Raw genomic sequence first — 12,169 nt, forward strand, 5'->3', positions numbered from 1 at the left:
TGTGTTAGTCTTTCTTGTTCAAATCATGTTCCTCAATTAATCAATCTCTATCATTTTTACGCCATAAGGCGTTCCCTATGAGAAAGACATCCCTAAAATGTGACGTGTGCAATCTTGAGCCATTGATTTTATGTGTTAGATGATTGGGGTGTGAAACTCTTTGCAAAAACTGCCCGCTGGCGATGAGACTCTTGTGCTGGCGATGAGACTCTTCGCAGAGACTCTTTAGGTCTTTTGCGACCAAGGATCCAAAGCTGTTCGATAGAGCGGGTGAGTTTGTGCCCCGTCGGTTCATGGGTTCGGAAGGGGAGAAGATGCTCAAGTACGTTCTCTGGTCCAACGGCCGCGAAACGGATGAAACGTCCGCCGATAACAAGCAGTGTGGGGGTAAAGACATTGTTGTGATGGTGGGGCAGTTGTTTGTGGCGCACTTCTTCCTGCAATACGATTCGTATAGCATAGATCAGTCGTCCTCCGTCATGTTTACGGCACTGAACAAGGCCACTTTCTAAGATCAGAATACGCGAATGCTGGGTTTGTAGAAAATAGTATTTGAATTCGTTTTAGATATTGCAGGTTCCATATGGATTTTTACGCCGTAAGGCGTTCCCTCTGAGAAAGACATCCCTAAAATGTGACGTGTGCAATCTTGAGCCATTGATTTTATGTGTTAGATGATTGGGGTGTTTTCTGTCGTTCGTTTAATCTGTTTTTTCATAGAAAAATAGTTTTTTCCCATGATAATGGGCCATGAAAGGCCAGGCTGCTCTGCTGGCGATGAGACTCTTCTACTGGCGATGAAACTCTTTGCAAAAACTGCCCGCTGGCGATGAGACTCTTCGCAGAGACTCTTCAGGTCTTTTGCGACCAAGGATCCAAAGCTGTTCCATAGAGCGGATGAGTTTGTGCCCCGTCGGTTCATGGGTTCGGAAGGGGAGAAGATGCTCAAGTACGTTCTCTGGTCCAACGGCCTCGAAACGGATGAAACGTCCGTCGATAACAAGCAGTGTGGGGGCAAAGACATTGTTGTGATGGTGGGGCGGTTGTTTGTGGCGCACTTCTTCCTGCAATACGATTCGTATAGCATAGACTAGTCGTCCTCCGTCACGTTTATGGCACTGAACAAGACCACTTTCTAAGATCAGAATACGCGAATGCTGGGTTTGCAGAAAATAGTATTTGAATTCGTTTTAGATATTGCAGGTTCCATATGGATTTTAGATAAATTGCCTAAACTCTCACTCTGTGTGAAACACATCATTGTATTGCATATATATATAGAAGTTGCTTCTTTCTACTGTCTTCGCGTGTGTTTGCATTTGTGATCTGTTATTTATATAGGGCTACAGGTGTTTACATCCAGGAGGGCGCACAACCCTAACCTGCTTTGAAAGCTGAGAAATTGGAGGTTGTGCCTTAAGAGTTTGAGTTCCTTTTCCGGTGACTTCAGGTATTCTAGAATTTTAAAAGATTTGATATTGCCAATGGCTTTATTGGAAGGGATTTTAGTGGATTTCAGGAATATTCTGGATTTTGATATACAGAGTCGTAGTGACAAGGCAGAATGATAAAAGCAGCAGGTCAAGTAATACACTAATATTTTTAACGGATAGATTTCTAATTTCAAAAATATTTTAGATTTTAATATCCTAAATGACAAAAGGCAGGTCAAGCAATTCACTTTTTATTTTTAAATCAACAAAATATAGTTTTAAACGAGCAATTTAATTAAGTTCAATAAACATTAAATAATTGTACCACAGTTTCCTGAAATAGTTTTCTAACCATGTGATTTATTGATGTTTGTCAGGTCAAATATTGTAGCGTGTGCTAAGCACTTTGTGGGCGATGGTGGAACAACCCAGGGTACAGATGAGAGTAACACTGTCAGCAATTATAAACAATTAGTCAACATCCACATGACCCCTATTTTGATGCCATTGCCAAAGGAGTCTCCACCATTATGATTTCTTATTCCAGTTGGAATGGACAGAAGATGCACGCTAACCGTTTTCTCATTTCTCATGTTCTAAAAAAGCAACTTAGCTTCAAGGTATTATTACTGTGTACTCTTAGAATTTTGATTAGTCTTGGTTTTTTCTCTTTTCAAAAAATTATATTCTGTAAAACATTCAATTTCTTTTGTCTTTTTTGATGCCGCCTTGTATTGGTTACAGGGCTTTGTTATTTCAGATTGGCAAGGTATTGACAGAATAACTACCCCATCGAATGCTAATTATTCTTTGTCAGTCCTTGAAAGTGTGGGTGCAGGGATTGACATGGTAGTGTATTTCTCTTGCATGCTAGATAACATTCCTCAATTTTCAGTATCCTCAATTAAATACTGCATATACTTATGACAGTCTATTAAGTTTGATATCTATGAGATTCATGCCTGACTTTTTCTATTGGAAATCTGCTTCACAGGTGATGGTTCCCTTCAATTTTGCTGACTTTATTAACGACCTGACTTCGCAAGTTAAGGGTGGTTTCATACCTATGAGTAGAATAAATGATGCAGTTCAAAGAATTTTGACAGTAAAATTCACCATGGGACTCTTTGAACATCCTATGGGTGATCCAAGCTTAGCCAACCAACTTGGCAGCAAAGTGAGTGTGCCATTTGTTATTCACGGACAGTTTCTTATGATCAATGGTTAATACCTATGCTGTTATGTATTTGACTATGTTCGTTTTCTCATAAATAGGCTTCGGTATTTTACTCTTCTTTAAAACCGTATCTTCCACAATATACCGTGTGTTCTCTCTTTTTCTGTTGGACTGGATATTAGTTTTTAATCGGATTTTTAACAAAAGCTCGTCTTTGATATTGATAATAGACCCTGCATAAAAAATTAATTACAATCGTCCATGGCTTTCGTGTGGACAACCTGGTGGGAGCTTGGAGCTTGCTTTGCAAGTTGCAATGCTTTGCTGTCATAACATATAACAGTTATTTTTGCAATAACAGGAGCACAGGGACTTGGCAAGAGAAGCTGTTAGGAAATCTTTGGTATTGTTGAAAAATGGAAAGTCTGCCAGCCAGCCTTTGCTTCCTTTGGATAAGAATGCTCCCAAGATTCTTGTTGCAGGGACTCATCCTGACAATCTAGGTTATCAATGTGGTGGATGGACGATAGAATGGCAAGGTTTAAGTGGAAACATAACCATAGGTGAGTTCCATTGCATTCATGTCAGGTCAGCTACCTTTTATCGTAGACTAGCACCATAAGAACCAGAGATTCAATTGACTCTTCCGATATTTTTTTTCTGCTATGCAGGAACAACAATTCTTTCAGCAATCCAATCTGCTGTTAGCTCCTCTACCGAGGTTGTTTATCAGCAAAATCCAGATGCAAACTATGTCAAAGAACAAGGGTTTTCATATGCTATTGTGGTTGTGGGTGAGCCACCTTATGCAGAAATGTTTGGGGATAATCTCAATTTGACCATTCCTTTAGGCGGAGGTGATACGATTAACAATGTCTGTGGCTCCCTGAAATGCCTTGTAATATTGATATCTGGAAGGCCACTTGTTATCGAACCTTACCTTCCACTGGTGGATGCTTTTGTTGCGGCATGGCTTCCTGGCACAGAGGGCCAAGGTGTGACGGATGTGATTTTTGGAGATTATAGTTTTCAAGGGAAGCTGTCAAGAACATGGTTTAAAAGTGCTGATCAACTGCCCATGAATGCTGGGGACCAGCAGTACGATCCTCAGTTTCCCTTGGGTTTTGGACTGACCACAACAGTAGCAGAAAATATAAGGTAGTAATTTAGACTTGTCCTTTTTTACTTAAAAGAAGTCATGCATTGTTTACCAAATTTTGTCATTCAACGATAATTGGCAAAACCTTAAGAGGCTACTTTATTAAAAGGCTTACTTCAAGTAATTAGGGAAAGGAAGAGGGTGGGGAGGGCTGATTTTGTCGTGGTTGCAATTAGGGGAAGAAAGAAGGGGATGATTTTGTCCTTGTTTTTATTTGCAATCATGTTTCTTATCGTTTTGTGTTTTCTGTTGTAGGTCTTCATCATTTGGTGTTCTATCGAAGGAGGTCCCTAGCGTGCTTGCCATGATTATTATCCTGTGCTTGCACATGTATGCTCTGTAAAACTCTGTAAAACAGATACAGCTCAAATTCATTATAGTTTTCAGTTTTACTTTAAGGCATTCCTTATTATCAGCATGAGATTCAAAAAGATATTGTATCTGATATACACAAGGTAAGAATGAAGGTCATAGAACCAAAAATTGTACTCTGAATTCACATCAGATAAGAATGAAAGTCATAGATGATAGAACCAATTGTTTGTAAAACAGTAGAATAATCTTGTACTTTATATCTGGAAAAACAGATATACATATGTTTGCCTTGTCCTTGCATATTTCTTCTAATGCTGATGATGTCATTCATGTTAATTTTGCTAAAGGTGAAATGATAAATGTGGTACCTGAGGATACTGAGATTCAAATTGGACAGGGTTTATGCTTTTTTAGAATATCATTTTATTTTTAATATTGGTATGGATGGTGAATTATACATGAAGGCCACAATGGAAGAAATTATAGCAAAACAGGCCTGGTAACCATACACTGAGGTAAAGAAAGAAATGAAATAACATATACAGTACTGAAATAGCTTAATCAATTTTAAGCTTAAAAGAAGCCTGAAGTGTAAGGCACCTATTCTAAATAGGTTTTGAATATATCTACACTACTGTCATTCTAAATAAGTGCTCAATATAATTGTATTGTGCATCCTTTGTATCTCATCTTTTTAAAGTTAAAATAAACCTTCATACTTTACACTAAAATAAACCTTCATATTTTATATACATGGCTATTGTTAGTTAACTGGTTATATATAATTTTTTTTACATTTATTCACTTTCCTTGCTGCCCATTTTCTACTCTTTGACATCAATTCATTAAAAGTTAAGAGAGTCGCTACCGTTATAAATTAAAGTTATTAACATATGGAGATGATACAGAGTAACAAAACAGATAAGTTTTTGCCATACATGCACTTAACTCTAATAAAACATGTGAGGTTGTTGTTGAAATGCAATGAACCGCTTCTTCCACCATATTTAAGCCATTGAATTATTGACTTATGTCTACAGAATACCTCCTTTTTCTTATCTTTTTGAATTTGAACCCTATCAAACTCATGAATTTTTTAATAACGCAGGGCTTTATGCCTTCCAGTATTTGAACGAGGGTGATTAATGTGGTTAAGCACTGTATCAACCACTAAGTCAGGCATGTCTGACTTCTTTTCTTTTATATGAGTTATTAATTGTTTTTACTCAAAACATAATAAATAGCAATTTAGCAATTTCTTTTTAGTTGAGTGACTCAAATTCAGGTTTCTTTAGGTTGACGGTAAACCCACTAAAGTGGAAAAAATTGTGATTCCAATAATTAGAGGGATTGTCATCCTGGGGTGATAAGAAATTTAATATTCCAAGACGAGGAGGTAGTAGTAGATTCTAAATAAATTAGCAATGCAATAACATAAATGTTTGCAACAAATTTAAAGAGATCCACCTTCTTGAATAATGCACACACTACATGGATAATGGATTTCCGCACTTTATGCCTTACGGCGTTTTCTTTGCAACATCTAGTGCAAATGCTAGTTATTTATATGAATGAAAAAACTGGTCAAAAATGTTTTCGACAGAATCTCCATTCTTGGACATTACTTGTTGAAATTCTTTTAATTATTAATTTACTATCCTAAATTTAACATAGATTTCAACTATCTCCTCCTTCCTCTTTTAGTCAAAATTCTAACTTCCTTATCCTTCTTATTTAATATAGATTTCAACTATCTCCTCTTTCCTTTTTTAGTCAAAATTCTAACTTCCTTATCCTTCTTATTCAACTCTTGGCCCATAATTAACTAATCAAATATTATTTTTAATATTTTTTCAACCCCTTAACTGTTAATCAACGAATACATAATTTAAATAGGTTCCTATATAAAGGCGCTGGAACACTCATTTACTTTCAAGGCTCTCTGATCCCTGATGATGGATGGAATTCTCATCTGAAACATTGGACAAATCACTTATATCACACAGTGCCCTTGCGGAAGTCATTGTTATAACCTATTTCATGCAGAGTTCATAATTTAAGAAGGGTAAGGTTTTTGTCGAGTGCATAATTTAAAAAGAGTAAGGTTTTTGTCCATACCGTTGTGTGTCCCCTCAACATGAGTGAAGAAGCAATATATAAGTGACGAATTTTGGCAATATTTTTGTTTTTAACATTATGCTAGATAAAGCAAGACTGATGGCAAATGAATCAATAGTGGCCACCTCGGCCGTAGTGCAAGTCACCGTATGTTAGTAGCGCTTGTTTTCTTACCAACCAGAGGTAGATTTGCGACGTGAAAGAACATCCTTCGATAGTGATGTGGTACTACCTTCCCCACTAACGCTAGTGAGCTAATAGCTTACCTAACAAGCATAAGCAACTGATTCAATTTCTTGGTTGCGCAATCGAAGTACTAATGAGACAACTCGGGGTTTGGCTAACTCATTTAATGGCTCGCACTGGCACTGGCAAATAAGAATTCTGCTCACTATCTAGGATATATAGCGCATTGGCTATACTTAGGACTTTCATAAACCTCTCGTATCGAAGAACCGGAGCATAAGCCTGACAACACATCCATCACTGCAACGATTGGGGAACAACGAGGCTCCCGTGCAACTCTTATTAATGAGCATCTTTGATTTTGATTGCCCTTATTTTCATGCTTCTATATATCTATGCGGATATCAGGAATAAGTTCTGAATATTTGTCTGCGACAACTGGCTTTTTAACGAGATTGAGCCACATGCCAATGGCTTAATAGGTTATGTTGGAAACGCTGCAGCGAGCACCTTTGTATACCTGTGCCAAGGCCACATGCCGGTGGATTAATAGGTTCGGTTGAAAACGCTGCAGGAAGCACCTTTGTATCATACCAAAATACCCCAGCTTTTGGGGTATGCTGCCTTTCTCATGGGATATGTACATGTGGCGGCTATCATATCAAAATAACCAAGCTTTTGGAGCATGCTGCCTTTATGTAAATCTGGCGGCAGGGACTTGTTGCATCGCAGCGCTCCAGGCCCTATATTAAAAGGGGTTGAATAGCGCAAAACTAACTCTGCGAGGTTTGCTTAGAGTGAAGGCCAAGAATAATGTTATTGGGACCTTACTCGCTATGTTAGAAAAGGACCAACCCTTTGGATAGGATCCTATTAGTTGGAGTGATTTATGAAGGACCTAAGGTGAAAAGGACGCTCATCATCGCAATCTTTACGACCATTTTAACTATACCCTTTGTAAAAATTATTTCTGCATGTTTGAATTAAACGTATTGTGCCACCTAAACCGTGGAGAGTGACAAATGTCCTCCTCCCAGGCAAACAAAATTTAAGAAAATCCGAACGCTGCCCTGCATAAAGAGCTCAATCCTTTCCCATTTCTTCAGAGGGGAGTTGCTCGATCAGTATTCGAACGGCAGCTGATTCGTGTTGCAAAGGTTACATTCTACGAGTCCAGGTTTGAATCTTTCCTTTGCCTTTTGCAATTTAGTTTCCCCATGGATTTATAAACCTTGCAATTTAGTTTCCCCATGGATTTATACTGCTTTATAGGTTGCGAGATCTCCAATGTCTGGCGATTGAATGAGTAGAATCCGGGTTTGAATCTTTCTTTTGCCTTTTGCAATTTAGTTTCCCCATAGATTTATACTGGTTTATAGGTTGCCATATCCCCAATGTCTGGCTATTGAATGAGCGGGTTTGAATCTTTCTTTTGCCTTTTGCAATTTAGTTTCCCCATGGATTTATACTGGTTTATAGGTTGCGAGATCTCCAATGTCTGGCGATTGAATGAGTAGAATTCGGTTTGAATCTTTCTTTTGCCTTTTGCAATTTAGTTTCCCCATGGATCTATACTGGTTTATAGGTTAGAATCCGGGTTTGAATCTTTATTTGGCATTTTGCAATTTAGTTTCCCCATGAATTTATACCGGTTTGTAGGTTGCGAGATCTCCAACGTCTGGTGATTGAATGAGTAAATAAGATTCGCTACAAAGAATTTTCCTTTCTGGTTGCTCAAATTCGAGGCTCTAGAGTTCCCGTGACGCGCCATCTATAGTGCAGGGTTGGATTGGTTAAATATTTCCACTAAAACTGTCGTCGTATAAGCTAGGAGCTGTCTGTATTGCATAGGATGTTACAAAGTCTTTTGCATTCATTCATGCATGCTTTTCCCTGCTTTTAAGCAGCACAGCCTTAGGAGGTCGCTGCCAAGCTCTCAGAGAACGAAAGGGTTTTAAGAAATACCTCTGTGATATTGATGCGCAGGGTTCCCCAGAGGTTGTTTTGTTTTCATTCATGCATGCTTTCCCCTGCTTTCAAGTAGCACAGCCTTAGGATGTCCCTGCCAGGCTCGCAGAGAACGCAAGGGTTTTAAGAAATAACTCTTTGATATTGATGCGCAGGGTTCCATAGATGTTGTTTTCACACTTTTTCCACACCATGTGTTGCTGCGAATTGGTGCTCTAGGTTCCCCAGGGTTTGTTTTCAATTTTTTCCCTTTCCATTTGTTAAGTAACATCGGCTTCTTTAGTTCGGCACTTGCCCGCTGATGGGTTGCAACCCTATTAAAAAATAACCATGACGCTTGCCGATGTGGCATAAGCTGCCGATTCTTAGTTGTGCCTCGTGCCGAATGTGTGTTGAGTCGGTGGATTACACTAACCAGTTTTCCACATATTTTTTAAAAGAAATTAATTCCAGTCTTCAGTCATACTTCTTTACGTTCAGACCAAATATTTTCATCTGAACTCTTTGGTTTAAGCCTGAAAGTTTCTTTTGGCATGCAACTTATAATATTTTACAGTACTTGCCAGTTCGAAATAAATTTGTACGATGAAGCAAGCATATAAACTGTTTAGAGTGGCTGTATTTGCCTTCCTAGTAAACCCCAAGGTACAGATCGATTTTTAACCCTGGATTTGAAGTCAACGAAGCTCAATTTTTAGTCCAGCCCATTTGTTAACTATTTTGGACAGTTGTTTTTTTTAATGGCTACTTTAAACTTTTGATTTTTTTTTCTCGATTTTTCTGTTCAGTCCATTTGTCAACTCTTTTGGACAGTTTCCTTTTGGGTTTTGCCAATTTTTATTTTATTTAAAATGGCTACTATACATGAACAATATATTTCCCTCTTTATTTTGTATTTTCACTGGTCCATTTATTTGAAACTTTTTTGGATGGTTTATTTTGTTTTTTCTTTTGTTTCTGTGCTTCAATAGTTATTCGCTAAATAAAAGATCTCTCTTTTTTTAAAATGGATGTTTAGATCAATTATTTTAAAATGGTAGCATATACTAGGGATAGCTAGATAGCTTTGGTTCAATACCACTTCAACCAATCTGGTTTCAATAAATTGTCTTTTATTTTACTATTTTATAATAAATATTTAAATATTTACTCTCCCGCGTGTGAGATTCTGCTTTATTATTGTATTCAATGTATTGTTTTATAATAAATGTTCACTCTCTCATATGTCTCATTTTCAAGATTAAAAAAACAAAAAATAATTAATTGAAAGTAACTAGTAATACTTAATGAAAATCATGTAAGATTGGTTACTTATTTTTGCTCTGGTTACTTATTATTTTGGTTGACATGCATTCGGTAAAAGTTATTCTTAATATATATTTGTTTCTTTCAGCCAGAAATGGTCAGCCAGTCTGGTTTCAATAAATTGTTTTTTAGTTTACCCTTTTTCATAATAAACATTATAGAGCACTTTACATTATCACGGCAAAGATTTACATAGTCAGTAATTGACAGGCTAAATGTTTCATAGTTTGGGGTCTTCCTAGTGGAATATTGGGAGTGGGAAACCAAACAAGAGGTTTAAGTTCAAAATCTTAATATTGTGGAGATCTCTTTTTGACCATTGCATCCATCGGACAAAAAGAGCAGCAAAGTGGCTTTCTAAAGAGAAAGAGCATAGGATTTTTTATTTTTATTTATTTATTTATTTTTTTTCCTCCGAAGGAAAAATAGGAAAAATAGTAATCTTTCATTCATTATGTAGAAAAATTACATATTAGTAGATAATATGCGTAGCTGTTGGCCAGTTCTAAATACATATCAGTAGATAATTATGGCGGATGCCATTTCTTGTAAGTAGTAATTCAAAAACTGTACAAAAATAACCTCGCAGGGGTATTTAGTCTGATGAGCCATATATATATATGTACATAATTATTTTCAAAAATGACAACTGTTTTTAAAATAATATCCAAAAACAGTGATTTAGGGCCTGTCCACCCTATGATATGCATGGGGGCGGTGGTAGTATTGATACTGTTCAGCACCCTTCTGTTCCCTGATCATCCACAGGCCTCGGGGTAGTAACGTGGCCTCCTTGGAAAGCCTGTCAGCACTTTCGTTATATTCCTCGTTATATTCCCTGTAAATATGTTGACATGAAATTGTGTTAAAATTTGCTTTGAAGAGGACAACTTCGTCCATGAAATTGTGTTAAAAAAATTGTGTTAAAATTTGCTTTGAAGAGGACAACTTCGTCCATGAAATTGTGTTAAAATTTGCTTTGAAGAGGAGAACTTTGTCCAATATATTTGTAAGTGAATGAGCATGACAGTGATTTGTATTGTTGAACCAGTTTATAGTGATTTTAGAATCCCTGAAAATCTGAATGGTTGTGTAATCTTGTGCTAATGCAAAGTGCAGTAGATGTCTGAGGGTGAGCCCCCAAACCCAGTAGATGTCTGAGGGTGATAAGCTCGACGAAGTTGTTTGTCCCCTCCCCCAAACCCAGTTGGACTTTGTATGAGTGCTGTTCAGATATATGCAGAATGAAACCCACTCCACAGCCATGGGCTTGGGCTGCACCATTGAAAAAAGACCATGGGCGGGATTTGTCAATCGGTTCTGGGAGAGAATACAAGAAGTGGGGGAATTGTCAACTTGCAGGATTTCATGGTAAGCTACCACAGCCTTTGCAATGATGAGAGGCCAACGAGCTGTAGCTTCATTGAAAATGATATTATTTCGGGTAAGCTAAATAGTCCATCATAGGATGAGGGGTAAACATAGTGCCATGGTGTGCAGCGAACCAAGAATTCCAAGCTAGAGGGATAGAGGGTCCTTGCCACCTTCCCTGGATGGATAGGGACTGTGTAATCGTTTGCCACAGCTGGACAACTGTAGGGCAGTGCAGAAACAAATGCTCATTTGTTTCAGTGTTCCGTTTACACATAACACACCATAGGATCTAGTAACTAGAGTTGTCCTATTTGGGGATCTACTCGTCAGCATTCTCCTTTCCCGTAAATGTGCTCCTCCTTTCCTGGAAAAGTGTTGTTGTTCCTGGCTGAGGAGAATGTTAATGCGTTGTTGTTGCTTGCTTAGGAGAATGTTAATGCGTTGTTGTTGCTTGCTTAGGAGAATGTTAATTTAATATTGGTTACTAATTTTGGTCTGGTTACTTGTTATTTTGGTTGACATGCATGGGGTAAAAGTTATTCTTAATACATATTTTCAGAAATGGTCAACCAATCTGGTTTCAATAAATTGTTTTTTATTTTACCCTTTTTAATAATAAACACTTCTTTATTCAAGGCACTTTACATTATCATGGCAAATATTTACATAATTAGTAATTGACACGCTCAATGTTTAATGTCTCGGGTCTTCCTAGTGGAATAGTGGGAAACCAAACAAGAGGTTTAACTTCAAATGTGGAATAGTAAACCTTCAAATGTGGAATAGTGGGAAACCAAACAAGAGGTTTAACTTCAAAGTCTTAAGGTTGTAGAGTAAAGAGGTTTAACTTCAAAATCTTAATGTTGTGGAGACCTCTTTTGACCATTGTATCCGTCGGACAAAAAGAGCAGCGAGTCAAACAAAAAGAGTGGTGAAATGGCTCTTCTAAAGAAGAAGATGATTTTGCATAGGATCTAGTAAATAGAGTTGTCCTATTTGGGGACCTACTGGTCAACATTCTCCTTTCTTTTAAAAGTGCTCCTTTCCTGGAAAAGTGTTGCTCCTCCTTGCTGAGGAGAATGTCAATGCGTTGTTGCTCCTTTCTGAGTAGAATGCCAACGCGTTGTTGTCCCT

General features: G+C 37.6%; 1 protein-coding gene and 1 pseudogene across 2 annotated transcripts in view; both read left to right on the top strand.

The window, feature by feature from the left end:
- The first annotated feature begins 920 nt into the window (after positions 1–920).
- Positions 921–4,311, top strand: LOC149159841 (uncharacterized; annotated as a pseudogene). Its single transcript, XR_016261325.1, has 7 exons — positions 921–1,042; positions 1,811–2,053; positions 2,178–2,282; positions 2,428–2,610; positions 2,972–3,173; positions 3,282–3,768; positions 4,025–4,311. The product of XR_016261325.1 is annotated as an uncharacterized LOC149159841 (transcript).
- Positions 4,312–6,542: 2,231 nt separating this feature from the next.
- The window catches only part of LOC149159842 (uncharacterized), a 47,198-nt gene continuing 41,571 nt past the window's right edge, over positions 6,543–12,169 (top strand). Inside the window, exon 1 of the mRNA XM_089433567.1 lies at positions 6,543–7,565. The gene's annotated coding sequence lies outside the window, so the exon portion shown is untranslated. The remainder of the gene's footprint in view (positions 7,566–12,169) is intronic.

The sequence above is a fragment of the Pinus tabuliformis genome, chromosome 5_2 (genome assembly GCF_031772625.1).
Source record: "Pinus tabuliformis cultivar Carrire ecotype Pingquan chromosome 5_2, CPIR1, whole genome shotgun sequence".
Classification (NCBI taxonomy): domain Eukaryota; kingdom Viridiplantae; phylum Streptophyta; class Pinopsida; order Pinales; family Pinaceae; genus Pinus; species Pinus tabuliformis.